This window comes from Coregonus lavaretus, assembly GCF_964263955.1.
Source record: "Coregonus lavaretus genome assembly, chromosome: 9".
NCBI lineage: Eukaryota > Metazoa > Chordata > Actinopteri > Salmoniformes > Salmonidae > Coregonus > Coregonus lavaretus.
Genome location: NC_139996.1, coordinates 37,261,054 through 37,278,566, shown reverse-complemented (window position 1 = coordinate 37,278,566; position 17,513 = coordinate 37,261,054). Strand labels below are relative to the sequence as shown.

At 43.5% G+C, this 17,513-nt stretch overlaps 1 protein-coding gene and 1 pseudogene across 3 annotated transcripts in view; one reads left to right on the top strand and one right to left on the bottom strand.

Annotated features, from left to right (window-relative positions):
* Positions 1 to 17,513, top strand: part of LOC311135343 (vacuolar protein sorting-associated protein 4A-like) — a 569,660-nt pseudogene that overhangs the window by 127,010 nt on the left and 425,137 nt on the right. The gene's annotated exons all lie outside the window — the stretch shown is intronic.
* znrf1 (zinc and ring finger 1) overlaps positions 1 to 17,513 on the bottom strand; it is a 33,843-nt gene that overhangs the window by 10,606 nt on the left and 5,724 nt on the right. The window lies entirely within an intron of this gene.

The window sequence follows — 17,513 nt, the reverse complement described above, 5'->3', positions numbered from 1 at the left end:
CGCTCAAAGCAACCATCCAATTTACAACAGTGAATAAGTGAAACAAATGATCCTAGATTATTACAAACCAGTGTTCCCAACTAGAATAGGGGCACCACAAACATTGGCATCGACCATGTAGTCACACTGAATCACTCTGTCTGTCTATCTGTCTGTCTGTCTTTTCTAGTCAGTGCCCTTGTGACAATGTGATACAGACCTGTCCCTTATTAATCATGTAATAAAAAATGTATAATATGTAAAAATGTTGAATGTTTACCTGCATATGGAAAGGGACTGCAAATGGAAATTAGCTGTGTTGCAAAATCTGGTGAGACATAGTATGTTGTCCCTGACTAATAAACTAAGCAATTTTTAAAACTGTGTTGATACAATTCTGGCACATAGAGTGAGTCATTAAACACATACTGTATATCCCATCCCAAATAGCAGACATGACTTATGGCAAAGCCCTATTTTAGCTATCTCTCTTGCGATGTTTGGTTTCAGCTTTGTGCATACAACAGCATTAGCAAAGCACATAACAGGAGATTACATCAATTCCTGCCGTCGCTCTCTATCCAGCCACGAGTTGAGTTTTGCATCATGAGCTCTCAATACTGCTTAAACACAGACACCAATAGTGTTCAGCTGGCTGCACCCAACACTTTACATTTACCCAGATACCATGAACATAGACACCAGGGCAGTGTCCCAAATGACACCCTTTCCCTATATAGTACACTACTTTGGAATATAGTGTGCCATTTGGGACACAACCCAGTAGTGTTTAGATGGCTGCGGCACCAAATCCTTTACATTTATTTACACAGTTACCATCCCAGATCCCACAGCGCTGGGCTGGACTTGCCAGTCTTTTAATGAACAATAGCAGGCCATTATCACGTTGGCCATGAAACTACTGAGTCCAGGGACCACGCTGTCCTGTGTGTGCATGGCCAGAAATGAGCTCAGCCATGCCAAAATCAGCTTGTTTTTGGTCCAATTATAACTATGCACGTATAAAGATGTTGCTATTCATTCATACTGGTAGTATATGACTGTGTTATTCCTCATTACTAGTTAGTTATACATGTGATGTTTTAGAAATGGTATATGTGCCGCTGGGAAAGCAGTGAGCAGAATGTGTCCTCCTTCTGTATTTTCTCTTTATTCAGTAGAGGGAGGGACAGCATCAACGTGTCAGTGGTGGGATTCGTACCTATATCGCTAATATCAATATGTTCTTGGGAGACTGCAGCAGTACTGCTACTCCACGCTCCCGCACCAGAATGTGTGTTTAGTGTTTTAAGTCAGGGTCTACATTTTTTTTTTTATTGGGGGGGAGGGGTAGATCAGCTTTAATATTACAGATAGATTGTAACTTCCATCAATGTAATTGTCTCCCGATTGGCGCAGTGGTCTAAGGCACTGCATCGCAGTGCTAGCTGTGCCACTAGAGATCCTGGATCGACTCCAGGCTCTGTCGTAGCCGGCCGCGACCGGGAGACCCATGGGGCGGCGCACAATTGGCCCAGCGTCGTCCAGGGTAGGGGAGGGAATGGCCGGCAGGGATGTAGCTCAGTTGGTAGAGCATGGCGTTTGCAATGCCAGGGTTGTGGGTTTGATTCCCACGGGGGGCCAGTATAAAAAAAATATATATATATATAACTTAACTGTAAGTCGCTCTGGATAAGAGCGTCTGCTAAATGACTAAAATGTAAAATGTAAATGTCTGCGTCACTTCCAATCCCCCATATGTTTTATTTTCTTGAGAAAAAAAAATATATACACACACTACCGTTCAAAAGTTTGGCTATTGTAGCTGGAAACGGCTGATTTTTAATGGAATATCTACATAGGCGTACAGAGGCCCATTATCAGCAACCATCAGTCCTGTGTTCCAATGGCACGTTGTGTTTGCTAATCCAAGTTGATCATTTTAAAAGGCTAATTGATCATTAGAAAACCATTTTGCAATTATGTTAGCACAGCTGAAAACTGTTGTGCTGATTAAAGAAGCAATAAAACTGGCCTTCTTGAGACTAGTTGAGTATCTGGAGCATCAGCAATTGTGGGTTCGATTACAGGCTCAAAATGGCCAGAAACAAACAACTTTCTTCTGAAACTCGTCAGTCTATTCTTGTTCTGAAAAATGAAGGCTATTCCATGCGAGAAATTGCCAAGAAACTGAAGATCTCGTACAACTCCCTTCACAGAACAGAGCAAACTGGCTCTAACCAGAATAGAAAGAGGAGTGGGAGGCCCCGGTGCACAACTGAGCAAGAGCACAATAATTATATTTTGTTTGTTTTTACTCCTGAACTTCCTCTACCCTCAAACTCCGATCATTTTCATGATGTCCATTCGGTTTGCTTCTAATGCCTTATCTTTCTAACTGTGCTCTTTCACAAAAGCTCTCAACCTATAACCTATATACAGTGGGGAGAACAAGTATTTGATACACTGCCAATTTTGCAGGTTTTCCTACTTACAAAGCATGTAGAGGTCTGTCATTTTTATCATAGGTACACTTCAACTGTGAGAGACGGTATCTAAAAAATCCAGAAAATCACATTGTATGATTTTTAAGTAATTAATTTGCATTTTATTGCATGACATAAGTATTTGATACATCAGAAAAGCAGAACTTAATATTTGGTACAGAAACCTGTGTTTGCAATTACAGATATCATATGTTTCCTATAGGTCTTGACCAGGTTTGCACACACTGCAGCAGGGATTTTGGCCCACTCCTCCATACAGACCTTCTCCAGATCCTTCAGGTTTCGGGGCTGTCGCTGGGCAATACGGACTTTCAGCTCCCTCCAAAGATTTTCTATTGGGTTCAGGTCTGGAGACTGGCTAGGCCACTCCAGGACCTTGAGATGCTTCTTACAGAGCCACTCCTTAGTTGCCCTGGCTGTGTGTTTCGGGTCGTTGTCATGCTGGAAGACCCAGCCACGACCCATCTTCAATGCTCTTACTGAGGGAAGGAGGTTATTGGCCAAGATCTCGCGATACATGGCCCCATCCATCCTCCCCTCAATACGGTGCAGTCGTCCTGTCCCCTTTGCAGAAAAGCATCCCCAAAGAATGATGTTTCCACCTCCATGCTTCACGGTTGGGATGGTGTTCTTGGGGTTGTACTCATCCTTCTTCTTCCTCCAAACACGGCGAGTGGAGTTTAGACCAGAAAGCTCTATTTTTGTCTCATCAGACCACATGACGTTCTCCCATTCCTCCTCTGGATCATCCAGATGGTCATTGGCAAACTTCAGACGGGCCTGGACATGCGCTGGCTTGAGCAGGGGGACCTTGCGTGCGCTGTAGGATTTTAATCCATGACGGCGTAGTGTGTTACTAATGGTTTTCTTTGAGACTGTGGTCCCAGCTCTCTTCAGGTCATTGACCAGGTCCTGCCGTGTAGTTCTGGGCTGATCACTCACCTTCCTCATGATCATTGATGCCCCACGAGGTGAGATCTTGCATGGAGCCCCAGACCGAGGTTGATTGACCGTCATCTTGAACTTCTTCCATTTTCTAATAATTGCGCCAAAAGTTGTTGCCTTCTCACCAAGCTGCTTGCCTATTGTCCTGTAGCCCATCCCAGCCTTGTGCAGGCCATTGTGGAGAGGTTGGAGTCTGTTTGATTGAGTGTGTGGACAGGTGTCTTTTATACAGGTAACAAGTTCAAACAGGTGCAGTTAATACAGGTAATGAGTGGAGAACAGGAGGGCTTCTTAAAGAAAAACTAACAGGTCTGTGAGAGCCGGAATTCTTACTGGTTGGTAGGTGATCAAATACTTATGTCAGGCAATAAAATGCAAATGAATTACTTAAAAATCATACAACGCGATTTTCTGGATTTTTATTTTAGATTATGTCTCTCACAGTTGAAGTGTACCTATGATAAAAATTACAAACCTCTACATGCTTTGTAAGTAGGAAAACCTGCAAAATCGGCAGTGTATCAAATACTTGTTCTCCCCACTGTACTTATTATGGACACAGTATGCTTTACATTAGTTATCTTGTTGTTATTAGTTGTTGTTAGTTGTTATTAGTCCCATCCTTCAGCTCCATTCAACACCTCCCATCTATCTCTTAACACCATCCATATTGGATTTATATTTGCCATATATTTTTCATATATTTTTCAACTGTACTGTGATGTTTTACAAAAGTTCTGAACCTTTCTATTCTCATTGTTTCTACAGATTATTAATTGAAAATAAACATTTTTGCTAAAAGTATTATTATATTATTGATCGATTGACTATGACTTTTCAGATCACCCAGTAGTGCTATCTGCAGGGTTAGCTCCAGGTAAATATTGCAATCCTTCACCCATTCCTGGACCTGTGACCAACAACAAGCTACAAATGGACAGTACCAAAACAAATGATCTAATGATTCTGTCTCTTCGCAGCTAAATCTGCAGAGCTGGGAAGAATGTATCCCCCATATAAATAACATTATATTGGTAGCAAGAATTTTCGATAATAATTTAAATTGAAAAATTATAAATTTTGAATCCGGCGTCGTTTTGCGTATCTGTTCATAAACACTATGCCATGGAATCGGTACGTCAAAAATCTCTTCCCAACTATTTTGCAATGTACAGTTGAAGTCGGAAGTTTACATACACCTTAGCCAAATACATTTAAACTGAGTTTTTCATAATTCCTGACATTTAATCCTAGTAAGAATTCCCTGTTTTAGGACAGCTAGGATTAACACTTTATTTTAAGAATATGAAATGTCAGAATAATAATAAAGAGAATGATTTATTTCAGCTTTTATTTATTTCATCACATTCCCAGTGGGTCAGAAGTTTACATACACTCAATTCGTTTTTTTGTAGCATTGCCTTTAAAATGTTTAACTTGGGTCAAATATTTAGGGTAGCTTTCCACAAGCTTCCCACAATAAGTTGGGTGAATTTTGGCCCATTCCTCCTGACAGAGCTGGTGTAACTGAGTCAGGTTTGTAGGCCTCCTTGCTCACACATGCTTTTTCAGTTCTGCCCACAAATGTTCTATAGGATTGAGGTCAGGGCTTTGTGATGGCCACTCCAATACCTTGACTTTGTTGTCCTTAAGCCATTTTGCCACAACTTTGGAAGTATGCTTGGGGTCATTGTCCATTTGGAAGACCCATTTTCGACCAAGCTTTAACTTCCTGACTGATGTCTTGAGATGTTACTTCAATATATCCACATAATTTTCCTTCCTCATGATGCCATCTATTTTGCAAAGTGCACCAGTCCCTCTTGCAGCAAAGCACCCCCACAGCATGATGCTGCCACCCCCGTGCTTCACGGTTGGGATGGTGTTCTTCGGCTTGCAAACCTTCCCCTTTTTCCTCCAAACATAACGATGGTCATTATGGCCAAACAGTTATATTTTTGTTTCATCAGACCAGAGGACATTCCAAAAAGTATGATCTTTGTCCCCATGTGAAGTTGCAAACCGTAGTCTGGCTTTTTTATGTCGGTTTTGGAGTAGTGGCTTCTTTCTTGCTGAGTGGCCTTTCAGGTTAATGTCGATATAGGACTCGTTTTACTGTGGATATAGACACTTTTGTACTTGTTGTTTCCTCCAGCATCTTCACAAGGTCCTTTGCTGTTGTTCTGGGATTGATTTACACTTTTTGCACCAAAGTACGTTAATCTCTAGGAGACAGAATGGGTCTCCATCCTGAGCGGTATGTCGGCTGTGTGGTCCCATGGTGTTTATACAGTGAGGGAAAAAAGTATTTGATCCCCTGCTGATTTTGTACGTTTGCCCACTGACAAATAAATGATCAGTCTATAATTTTAATGGTAGTTTTATTTGAACAGTGAGAGATAGAATAACAACAACAAAATCCAGAAAAACGCATGTCAAAAATGTTAGAAATTGATTTGCATTTTAATGAGGGAAATAAGTATTTGACCCCCTCTCAATCAGAAAGATTTCTGGCTCCCAGGTGTCTTTTATACAGGTAACGAGCTGAGATTAGGAGCACACTCTTAAAGGGAGTGCTCCTAATCTCAGTTTGTTACCTGTAAAAACGACACCTGTCCACAGAAGCAATCAATTATTCAGATTCCAAACTCTCCACCATGGCCAAGACCAAAGAGCTCTCCAAGGATGTCAGGGACAAGATTGTAGACCTACACGAGGCTGGAATGGGCTACAAGACCATCGCCAAGCAGCTTGGTGAGAAGGTGACAAAAGAAACACAAAAGAACCGTCAATCTCCCTTGGCCTGGGGCTCCATGCAAGATCTCACCTCGTGGAGTTGCAATGATCATGAGAATGGTGAGGAATCAGCCCAGAACTACACGGGAGGATCTTGTCAATGATCTCAAGGCAGCTGGGACCATAGTCACCAAGAAAACAATTGGTAACACACTACGCCGTGAAGGACTGAAATCCTGCAGCGCCCGCAAGGTCCCCCTGCTCAAGAAAGCACATATACAGGCCCGTCTGAAGTTTGCCAATGAACATCTGAATGATTCAGAGGAGAACTGGGTGAAAGTGTTGTGGTCAGATGAGACCAAAATCAAGCTCTTTGGCACCAACTCAACTCGCCGTGTTTGGAGGAGGAGGAATGCTGCCTATGACCCCAAGAACACCATCCCCATCGTCAAACATGGAGGTGGAAACATTATGCTTTGGGGGTGTTTTTCTGCTAAGGGGACAGTACATTTACATTTACATTTTAGTCATTTAGCAGACGCTCTTATCCAGAGCGACTTACAGGAGCAATTAGGGTTAAGTGCCTTGCTTAAGGGCACATCGACAGATTTTTCACCTAGTCGGCTCGGGGATTAGAACCAGCGACCTTTCGGTTACTGGCACAACGCTCTTACCCACTAAGCTACCTGCCGCCCCAGACCAACAACTTCACCGCTAAGCTACCTGCCGCCCCAGTACAACTTCACCGCATCAAAAGGACGATGGACGGGGCCATGTACTGTCAAATCTTGGGTGAGAACCTCCTTCCCTCAGCCAGGGCATTGAAAATGGGTTGTGGATGGGTATTCCAGCATGACAATGACCCAAAACACACGGCCAAGGCAACAAAGGAGTGGCTCAAGAAGAAGCACATTAAGGTTCTGGAGTGGCCTAGCCAGTCTCCAGACCTTAATCCCATAGAAATTCTGTGGAGGGAGATGAAGGTTCGAGTTGCCAAACGTCAGCCTCGAAACCTTAATGACTTGGAGAAGATCTGCAAAGAGGAGTGGAACAAAATCCCTCCTGAGATGTGTGCAAACCTGGTGGCCAACTACAAGAAACGTCTGACCTCTGTGATTGCCAACAAGGGTTTTGCCACCAAGTACTAAGTCATGTTTTGCAGAGGGGTCAAATACTTATTTCCCTCATTAACATGCAAATCAATTTATAACATTTTTGACATGCATTTTTCTGGATTTTTTTGTTGTTATTCTGTCTCTCACTGTTCAAATAAACCTACCATTAAAATTATAGACTGATCATGTCTTTGTCAGTGGGCAAACTTACAAAATCAGCAGTACTCACTGTACTTGCGTGCTATTGTTTGTACAGATGAACATGGTACCTTCAGGCATTTGGAAATTGCTCCCAAGGATGAACCAGACTTGTGGAGGTCTACAATTGTTTTTCTGAGGTCTTGGCTGATTTCTTTTGATTTTCCCATGATGTCAAGCAAAGAGGCACTGAGTTTGAAGGTAGGCCTTGAAATACATCCACAGGTACACCTCCAATTGACTCAAATGATGTCAATTAGCCTATCAGAAGCTTCTAAAGCCATTACATCCTTTTCTGGACTTTTCCAAGCTGTTTAAAGGCACAGTGAACTTAGTGTATGTAAACCTCTGACCCACTGGAATTGTGATACAGTGAATTATAAGTGAAATAATCTGTCTGTAAACAATTGATGGAAAAATGACTTGTGTCATGCACAAAGTAGATGTCCTAAACGACTTGCCAAAATTATAGTTTGTTAAGAAGATATTTGTGGAGTGGTTGAAAAACAAGTTTTAATGACTCCAACCTAAGTGTATGTAAACTTCCGACTTCAACTGTATATGGGACGGCTGTCAATCCTTTGGTCCTTAAATGAAACAGGTATACTTTTTTATTTATCACAATTTTCTTTAACCAATTATGTTCTTTAATGCAGGGCCGACAGACAAGTTCCTTACTTTTTCCCCCTTCCACTTTTCTCTTCCATTTTTGCGGTAATGTTGCAATTATTTGGTCGTAATTTTGGGTAGAGCAGACATTTCCATATGTTTTTGTTTGCTGCATGTGCGACATAAGTCCACCAGTCCTACCTATTATATAATCTACGGTCTAAAATCTTTATTTGAGGTTTGTCTGGTTTCTCTGAGACTGTCTGGGATTCACCTAGAGAGCATAAAGCATTAACCAGATGGACCAGCACAGTCAGCAGAAGAGATGGAGAGATCCAGACAAGCCGTAGAGGTCTAGGTAAGGGAGTAGCTTGGAAGATAAGTATGACAAAGAGATGAGGGTGGGATTGATAGATAGAAGGAGGGAGAAACTAAGAAGGGTCCAAGTACACATAGTCAGTTACTAAACCAGGGCCCCCTCCCCACCAACCAGCCCCCACGGCAGCTGACCCACTTTCCCCTGGCTGCTATTTCCAGCCCCTCCTTAGGGACAGACGGAGAGAGGGATGGAAGAAATTTGAGAAAAAAGAGAGGTGCAGAAGAAAGGTAGAGTGAGGACTTTATATGAGAGATGCTCTGCAGAGGTTGGATCTGATGGACAGAGAAAGCCCATGGATCACCTCCCAGAAGCCAAGAGGCCAGGGAGGCCCTATCTGTAAATGGCAAAGCAGACATTTTATGGCAGCATCTCTATGACCATTCCAATGATCAAAGAAGTGTTCGAACAGAGTTCACATGACGACACTGTGGACCTTTTACCCTTATCATGGAATGGAAACAATGCTAATTTACCCTTCCCTATCTTATTCAGACTTTCACACATTTTATTTTACTTAACATAGGTGTGTGTGTCTGTTTGTGTGTGTGTGTGTGTGTATGTGTGTGTGTGTCTATCCACTGAGACGACATCAGCCTCTGAGAACATACTGTAACTGAAAAATAGCACTCTGCTGTGAGGTCAAATAGGGACAAAAGTGAATAACAAGACTGCATCAAAACATAAGCAAACAAAGATATTCCCTACAGTGAACACAGTGTGTGTCATGAACACAGAGCTGGCCCTTCATCAAAACACACGTACATTTACATTTTAGTCATTTAGCAGACGCTCTTATCCAGAGTGACTTACAGTTAGTGAGTGCATACATTTTTTCATACTGGCCCCCCGTGGGAAACGAACACACAACCCTGGCGTTGCAAGCGCCATGCTCTACCAACTGAGCTACACAGGGAATACTTCATACTGGCAGAGAGAATACAAATAATCAACACAATAAAATGTACCTACATGAAACTAAGACTAACCACCACACCACAACAGATATCTTATGTGTGATCACGATCTCCGTAGCCAATGTAAGTGAGACCTTTAAACAGGTTAACATTCACAAGGCCGCAGGGCCAGACGGATTACCAGGACACGTACTCAGAGCATGCGCTGACCAGCTGGCAAGTGTCTTCACTGACATTTCCAACCTCTCCCTGACCCAGTCTGTAATACCTACATGTTTCAAGCAGACCACCATAGTCCCTGTGCCCAAGAACGCCAAGGTAACCTGTCTAAATTACTATCGCCCCGTAGCACTCACATCTGTAGCCATGAAATGCTTTGAAAGGTTAGTCATGGCTCACATCAACACCATCATCCCAGACACTCTGGACCAACTCCAATTCGCATCCACAGATGACGTAATCTCACTTGCACTCCACACTGCCCTTTCCCAGCTGGACAAAAGGAACACCTACGTGAGAATACTGTTAATTGACTACATCTCAGCTTCAACACCATAGTGCCCTCCAAGCTCATCACTAAGCTAAGGACCCTGGGATTAAACACTTCCCTCTGCAACTGGATCATGGACTTCCTGACGGGCCGCCCGCAGGTGGTGAGGGTAGGCAACAACACATCCGCCATGCTGACCCTCAACACAGGGGCCCCTCAGGGGTGTGTGCTTAGTCCCCTCCTGTACTCCCTGTTCACCCACGACTGCGTGGCCACGCACAACACCATCATTAAGTTTGCCGACGACACAACAGTGGTAGGCCTGATCACCGACGATGAGACAGCCTACAGGGAGGTCAGAGACCTGGCAGTGTGGTGCGAAGACAACAACCTCTCCCTCAACATCCGCAAGACAAAGGAGCTGATCGTGGACTACAGGAAACGGATGACCGAGTACGGCCCCATCCACATCGACGGGTCTGTAGTGGAGCAGGTCGAGACCTTCAAGTTCCTATGTGTCCACATCACTAAGGAATTATCATGGTCCACACACACCAACACAGTCGTGAAGAGGGCATGACAATGCCTCTTCCCCCTCAGGAGGCTGAAAAGATTTGGCATGGGCCCTCAGATCTTCAAAAAGTTCTACAGCTGCACCATTGAGAGTATCTTGACTGGCTGCATCACCGCTTGGTATGGCAAATGCTTGGCAAGGCACTACAGAGGGTAGTGCGTACGGCCCAGTACATCACTGGGGCCGAGCTCTCTACAATCCAGGACCTCTATACCAGGCGGTGTCAGAGGAAGGCCCTAAAAATGGTCAAAGACTCCAGCCACCCAAGTCATAGACTGTTCTCTCTGCTACTGCACGGTACGCAGGTCGATGCACCAAATCTGGAACCAACAAGACCTTGAACAGCTTCTACCCCCAAGCCATAAGGCTGCTAAATAGTTAGTTAAATAGTTAACCAATAGCTACCCGGACTATCTGCATTGACCCTTTTTGCACTAACTATTTTGACTCATCACATACGCTGCTGTTACTGTTTGTTATCTATCCTGTTGCCTAGGCACTTTATTCCTACCTACAGTATATGCCACAGGAGGCTGCTGAGGGAAGGATGGCTTATAATAATGGCCGGAACAGAGCGAATGGAATGGCATCCAACACATGGAAACCATGTGTTTGATGTATTTGATACCATTCCATTAATTCCGCTCCAACCATTAACATGACCCCGTCCTCCCCAATTAAGGTGACACCAACCTCCTGTGGTATATGTACATATGTACCTCAATTACATCGTACCCCTGCACATCGACTCGGTACTGGTACCCCGTTTATATAGCCAAGTTCTCGTTACTCATTGTGTATTTATTCCTTGTGTTATTATTTTTCTATAATTTCTCTTTTTTTTCCTCTCTGCATTGTTGGGAAGGGCCTGTAAGTAAGCATTTCACTGTTAGTCTACCTGTTGTTTACGAAGCATGTGACAAATAAAATTGATTTGATATTCTTACTAAGTAATAGTACAGCCACTGTATACTTACCCTGAACAATGTAGAGTATAGATGTTGTCACACAACTGTATAGATATCAAGCTATTGTTAAAGTAACTATGGAGTGGGCATGCTAAGCCCATGCTGACCAGCGTGCTGCCCATATGTTTCTGTAGGTGAAAAAGAGCCGTCACACTGCGCTTCTGTTAAAGTGTCCCATGGCGCTTCTCGACAAAGCCGACACATTTTTCAAGCCGAGCCGACTGACTCAATCTCTGCTCCATGCATTTTTCATGATCCCTCTGCAGTCCATCCCCATTCCCCATCGTCAATGATAAAGAATTCAAAACCTTACAAAAATACTTATGTCTTAGAAGCTCATAAAATGTCCATGACTGCCACCACCATTATGATAGCTTCCTTCCTCAGGATCATTACCCTCTCGATACCTGCCCCCTCCTCTCCCTGTGTGTGAGACAGAAGAGAGAGGAGAGGGAAAACCATCACCTTTTTTAGATGATGTCAAACTGCATTTACCCTTTTTCAGAAGCGCTTAAAATGTGAATTACTGTGATTTAAGACTAAATTGTAAACATTAGGCATAAGAAATGGATCACTTAAACGACCAAACAAAACAAGGAGTAGATAGATAGGATCAGCCCCCTAATTGAGTTTAAATCGAATTAATGGTTAGGTTAATTGTTTTGTAAACCACACTCCGACTGAATCCATACATTGTTGTAACAAGTGTATTCAACCTTCACATAAATATCTAGGCTCTAGGCCTGGTTGTAACGGAAGACCGAAAAGCACAGAAAAATGTTTTGGATAAATGCTACGATTTGCAAATAACAGTGAACTGCTGATGGTAAGGCAAGGCCATGCATCTGCCAAAATATTTCACTCATGTGACACAAACATCACTGCATAAGCACAGTTAAAATACCTAAGAATCATTTCCTCCACACAGGTCTTTTGGGGGCCATAAACGAGATTTGGTTTTACCACACCTCATGGTAAAACATTTTAGTGGCCCCCATCTTGACAGTGGAGAGAAAACTGTAAAGTTTTAAAGTTCATTTCCTGCAATTCTACACATTTTGTCATGAGGCATAGAGAAAATGTTGCAGTTTTACAGCTAATTTAATGAAAATCTACCTATTTTGCCATGGGACTGAGATAAATGTTTGCCATTTTAAAGCGAATTTCCTGCAATTATACAATTTTTTTAATGACATGCCATGTTATGTCACGCCCTGACATAGAGAACTCTTGTTGGTTGAGTTCAGGTTGAGATCTATGTTATTAGATTCTATTTTTGGGATCTAGAATGTGTATTTCTATGTTTGGCCGGGCGTGATTCCCAATCAGAGGCAGCTGTCGCTCGTTGTCTCTGATTGGGGATCATGTTGCCTACCTTAGTTGTGGGATCTTGACTCGTGTTTGTGTTCTGGTTTGGCTTGTTGTGAGTATAGCCCATAGGTCTTCACGTTACGTTGCTTTTGTTGTTTTGTCAAGTGTTTATTTTCATTAATAAATATGTATGCATTCCACGCTGCACCTTGGTCTGATCCGTCTCTCAACGATCGTGACAGAAGATCCCACCACCAACGGACCAAGCAGCGTGCCCAGGAGCAGCAGACACCCTGGACACAGGTGGGGAAGTCATTTTGGACTTGGGAGGAGATATTGGCTGTTAGAGGACCCTGGGCGAAGGAGGAAGCCCAGGCAGGAGAGGAGAAACGGCGACCCAAAAGGACTCGGTCACGAAGAAAGCCCGAGAAGCAGCCCCAAGAAAAAAAATGGGGGGGGGGGGGGGGGGGGTACGGCCCGTACCTGCTCCCCGCACCAAACCAGTGGTGCATGTCGCCAGCCCGGTACGCCCCGCACGTGCTCCCCGCACCAAACCAGTGGTGCGTATATCCAGTCCGGTACGGCCCGTACCTGCTCCCCGCACCAAACCAGTGGTGCGTGTCTCCAGTCCGGCACGACCCGTGCCTGCCCCTCGCACCAGACCAGTGGTGCGTGTTCCCAGTCCAGCCCCAGTCAGCGGCTCCACTCCAGACCCAGAGCAGTCCGCTCCACCGGTGCCCAGTACAGCTCCGGTCAGCGGCTCCACTCCGGAGCCAGAGCATTCCGCTCCACCGGTGCCTAGTTCAGCTCCGGTCAGCGGCTCCATTCCAGTGCCAGCAATACGCTCCACCGGTGCCCAGTCCAGCTCCGGTCAGCGGCTCCACTCCAGACCCAGAAGTCAGCCCCTCTCCAGGGTCGGGGCCTCCCACACCAGAGGCAGATGTCGCACGTTGTCTCTGATTGGGGATCATACTTAGGTAGCCATGTTGCCTACCTTAGTTGTGGGATCTTGACTCGTGTTTGTGTTCTGGTTTGGCTTGTTGTGAGTATAGCCCATAGCACTTCACGTTATGTTGCTTTTGTTGTTTTGTCAAGTGTTTATCTTCATTAATAAATATGTACGCATACCACGCTGCACCTTGGTCTGACCCGTCTCTCAACGATCGTGACATGTTAATATGATATCTGAGTGAGAATGACTAGCAAAACCAAATGGGGGCCCCCTGCGTGCCCCGTCTATATTCGGCCATGATTACTACAAGATAGATAGCTGGCTAGACTAACTACCAATCCAAAAATTGTTAGCCGACATGGCTAATTGAGTGACTGTCAGTGACTGACATAACAAGAGAAAAACTAAATTTCTAAATTGCACCTGGTGTATTCTACTATTCTTACTCTCAATAGTAAGTTGAGACCACAACTGAGTTCCTAAAATATATATACACACTACTGTTCAAAAGTTTGGGGTCACTTCGAAATGTCCTTGTTTTCAAAGAAAAGAAAAAAAATGTGTCCATTAAAATAACATCAAATTGATCAGAAATACAGTGTAGACATTGTTAATGTTGTAAATGGCTATTGTAGCTGGAAACGGCTGATTTTTAATGGAATATCTACATATGCGTACAGAGGCCCATTATCAGCAACCATCAGTCCTGTGTTCCAATGGCACGTTGTTTGCTAATCCAAGTTTATCATTTTAAAAGGCTAATTGATCATTAGAAAACCCTTTTGCAAATATATTAGTACAGCTGAAAACTGTTGTGCTGATTAAAGAAGCAATAAAACTGGCCTTCTTGAGACTAGTTGAGTATCTGGAGCATCAGCAATTGTGGGTTCGATTACAGGCTCAAAATGGCCAGAAACAAATAACTTTCTTCTGAAACTCGTCAGTCTATTCTTGTTCTGAGAAATGAAGGATATTCCATGCGAGAAATTGCCAAGAAACTGAAGATCTCGTACAACGCTGTGTCCTACTCCCTTCACAGAACAGCGCAAACTGGCTCTAACCAGAATAGAAAGAGGAGTGGGAGGCCCCGGTGCACAACTGAGCAAGAGGACAAATACATTAGTGTCTAGTTTGAGAAACAGACGCGTCACAGGTCCTCAACTGGCAGCTTCATTAAATAGTACCCGCAAAACACCAGTCTCAACGGCGCCTGTGCCTTTTATTTCAGCTCATGAAACATGGGACCAACACTTTACATGTTGCATTTATATTTTTGTTTAGTGTACTGTATTTTTATTTATTTATTGGGGTCCCCCTAGCGACCACATATGCCTGGAACCGGCCCTGCCTCCACAGGCCAAAACTGTGAGCCAGATGAACACTAACTTGGGAAGTTTTCTGGTTTTGAATGAATAAAGTATTAATTTTCAGACCTTTAGTTTCCAGAGGTTCTGAAGACCATCATGACAACATCCTCACCCACAAAGCCAACATACTATTTTAATTAATTGTTGCAATTCATTTAGACAAATGTTCAGCTTCTACCTTGAGCTTGTATTGATTTTAAAGCAATCATGAATCTGTACGCTTCATGAATCATTAATCTCTAGTTAAAGCAATCCTGTCATCGCCACATAAATTATACAATTCATTCGGAAAGTATTCAGACCCCTTGACTTTTTCCACATTTTGTTACGTTACAGCCTTATTCTAAAATGGATTAAATAAAAAAAAACATCCTCATCAATCTACACACAATACACCATATGACAAAGCGAAGAGGTTTTTGGAAATTATAGCAAATGTATTCAAAATAAAAAACAGAAATACCTTATTTACATAAGTATTCAGACCCTTTGCTATGAGACTCGAAATTGAGCTCAGGTGCATCCTGTTTCCATTGATCATCCTTAAGATGTTTCTACAACTTAATTAGAGTCCACCTGTGGTAAGTTCAATTGATTGGACATGATTTGGAAAGGCACACACCTGTCTATATAAGGTCCCACAGTTGACAGTGCATGTCTGAGCAAAAACCGGTCGAAGGAATTGTCCATAGAGCTCCGAAACAGGATAGTGTCGAGGCACAGATCTGGGGAAGGGTACCAAAAACGTTTTGCAGCATTGAAGGACCCCAAGAACACAGTGGCCTCCAACATTCTTAAATGGAAGAAGTTTGGAGCCAACAAGACTCTTCCTAGAGCTGGCCACCCGGCCAAACTGAGCAATCAGGGGAGAAGGGCCTTGGTCAGGGAGGTGACCAAGAACCCGATGGTCACTCTGACAGAGCTCCAGAGTTCCTCTGTGGAGATGGTATAACCTTCCAGAAGGACTACCATCTCTGCAGGGCTCCACCAATCAGGCCTTTATGGTAGAGTGGCCAGACGGAAGCTACTCCTCAGTAAAAGGCACATGACAGCCAGCTTGGAGTTTGCCAAAAGGCACCTAAAGGACTCTCAGACCATGAAAAACAAGATTCTCTGGTCTGATGAAACCAAGATTGAACTCTTTGGCCTGAATGCCAAGCGTCACATCTGGAGGAAACCTGGCACCATCCCTACGGTGAAGCATGGTGGTGGCAGCATCATGCGGTGGGGATGTTTTTCAGCGGCAGGGACTAGGAGACTAGTCAGGATCGAGGCAAAGATTAACAGAGCAAAGTACAGAGAGATCCTTGATGAAAACCTGCTCCAGAGTGCTCAGGACCTCAGACTGGGGCGAAGGTTCACCTTCCAACAGGACAACAACTCTAAGCACGCAGCCAAGACAACGCAGGAGTGGCTTCGGGACAAGTCTCTGATTGTCCTTGAGTGGCCCAGCCAGAGGCCGGACTTGAACCCGATCTAACAACTCTGGAGGGACCTGAAAATAGATGTGCAGCGATGCTCCCCATCCAACCTGATAGAGCTTGAGAGGATCTGCAGAGAAGAATGGGAGAAACTCCCCAAATACATGTGTGCCAAGCTTGTCGCGTCATACCCAAGAAGACTTAAGGCTGTAATCGCTGCCAAAAGTGCTTCAACAAAATACGGAGTAAAGGGTCTGAATACTATTGTAGATGTGATATTTCCGTTAGAAAAAATTTGGGGGCTAAATTTTCTAAAAACCTGTTTTTGCTTTGTCATTATGGGGTATTGTGTGTAGATTGACGAGGGGGAAAACTATCTACTCCATTTTAGAATAAGGCTGTAACGTAACAAAATGTGGAAAAAGTCAAGGGGTCTGAATACTTTCCGAATGCATTATATATATATATATATATATAATACATGATGGTTGATATAGATCAGAATATCATTAAACAACATTTATTATTAGAACAAAGTAAGAAGTAGGTTTCAGTGGGTTAAAATGCAAGGATGCCTACCCCCCTGTTCCCTTAAGCATTCCATAACAATAAACATGATCTAAAGGGAGTCTTCACATCAAGAAGACCACCTCAGGAGTAGATCATTGGATTTCAAAGTCACAATATCAATATTTAGATTCATATTTTAATAGCATTCCCTTGGTTCATTGGTATAATTTTATGAACACAAGAAATAACACAAAATAAACTAATTATCGTAAACTATCCTGACTAGATCTCTCCTTGCATTCATTATGTTTTCAAAATGACATTTGACCAGATCTGTCTTTGCTCAGAGAATCATGTAGGGGAGAGATGGAGGAGGGAAGAGAGGAGCGGGGGAGTTGTGGTAGCCAGCCAGACATAAACACAGTAAGGTTCAGGAGTAGCATTATGAACAGAGCAGAGGGGAAGCAGACAAACAGAGTGTGCATCCCAAATGGCACCCTATTCCTTATACAGATGTAGGATCTTAATTTGAGCCAGT